The sequence below is a fragment of the Octodon degus genome, unplaced genomic scaffold (assembly GCF_000260255.1).
Source record: "Octodon degus isolate 3935 unplaced genomic scaffold, OctDeg1.0 scaffold00001, whole genome shotgun sequence".
NCBI classification, from domain to species: domain Eukaryota; kingdom Metazoa; phylum Chordata; class Mammalia; order Rodentia; family Octodontidae; genus Octodon; species Octodon degus.
Window position 1 is genome coordinate 8,630,808 of NW_004524577.1, and position 1,753 is coordinate 8,632,560.

Sequence of the window (1,753 nt, forward strand, 5' to 3'; positions counted from 1 at the left end):
AAGAATAGGGCTGGGGAGATAGCTCAGTAGACTAAGTGCTTGCCTGGCAAGTTCAAGGTCATGAGTTCAATCCCCAGTACTGCCAAAAAAAAAAAAATAATAGTAAGAATAGGTCTACAGCATCTTGTTGGTACCAAAAAGCAAAGCTGTTTTTCAAGGATGCCAGGGGTGGTGATAGAAAGATGGAGATGACAAGTAAATGAATTGTCACTGTGTGAGCTATGTACCCTAGAATACACATATATAATAAGTTCACGTGAAATAGCTAGGAAAAGCTGTGATTCCATAAGCAATTTTAAAGTACTGAGTTATGATAAAGTCTTTAAAAAGGTAACTGCACCAAGAAAGTGATGGCCATAAAGATATGTATCATTTTGAGAGTAGTTGTAAGTAGGAGTAGTAATATATGGATATTTTTTCTTTTTTTTTATAAGGAATAAATATAAACTACAGTAGTGGTTACCCATGCAAGGAGGAACTGAGTTCGGTAACCCAAGAAAGTAAAGCTCCTACCCAGGACTGAACAGTACTGATGAACAGCCAAAGTAACCAACCAGGTGGGAGGAGATTTCTATACTTCGTTTTGAAATGAAGTGTCCAAGAAAAGTGACTTAAATATGCTATGTAACTGCCTAATAGTTCTCAACCTGGGAACCTTAAACAAAAAACTGAGGTACCGGGCATGGTGGCACACGCCTATAACCTCAGCACTCGGGAGGCTGAGGCAGGACGATCTTGTGAGCTGGAGGCCAGCCTGGGCTATAGAGTGAGTTCAAGACCAGCCTGAACTGCACAGTGAGACCAAATATGCCAAATATCACCAAATATGCCCAGGCTCTATTTTAAGAGGCTAATATTCAGGTATAAAGAACTCCTGAAACTTAAAACAACCACCTCTACAATTTAAAAGATGACAGATGAGCTAGGCAAGAGCATAGCTATAATCCCAACTAATAAGGAGGCAGACATAAGAAGATTGCAAATTTGAGACCAGCTTAAGTGAGACCCTGTAGCTCAGTGCTCGCTCCATGGATTTGGCCCCAGTATCACGGGGAAAAAAAGCATCCAGGGTGGTGTATACAAGTAATCTCAGCACTCAGGAGGCTGAGGTAGGAGAAATGCAAAGTGAAGCCTAGCCAGGGTGATTTTAGTGAGTACTGAAAAGCAAAACAGTACCTAGCAAGCTCAAGATCCTGAGTTCTATCCCCTGGGGGTGGGGGAAGCCCTGCCCCTGGGGCACGCTAAAACTGTGATTGTGACTGGGTGTGGTGGCGTGCGCCTATAATCCCAGTGCTTGGGAGGCTGAAAACAGGATCACTACAAGACGGATCTACATAGTGAGACCCTGTACAACCTATAGACCCTGTCCTAAATATAGAAAAAAAACAAGAACAAAGGCTACCAAACACATAAAAAGCTGAGTTCAATTCTTGGTAAGAAAACAAAACAATGGGGCCGGGGAGATGGCTCAGCAGGATAAGCGCTTGACTGGCAAACGCAAGGATATGAGTTCAATCCCCAGTTCTGAAAAAAAAAAAAAAAAAAGAAAAAAGAAAACAAAACAAAACATGAAGATACTCAGCTTCACTAATCATTAGGAAATTGCAAATGAAAACCACAATACTACCACAAAACCATCACAGTGGGTGCTGTCAAAAAAATTATTGGTCACACCTATAATCAATAACGGAACTTAGAACCAATGGGGTATACCGATGAATGTCCATTTTGTATCTGTGTATTCAAAGTGGTT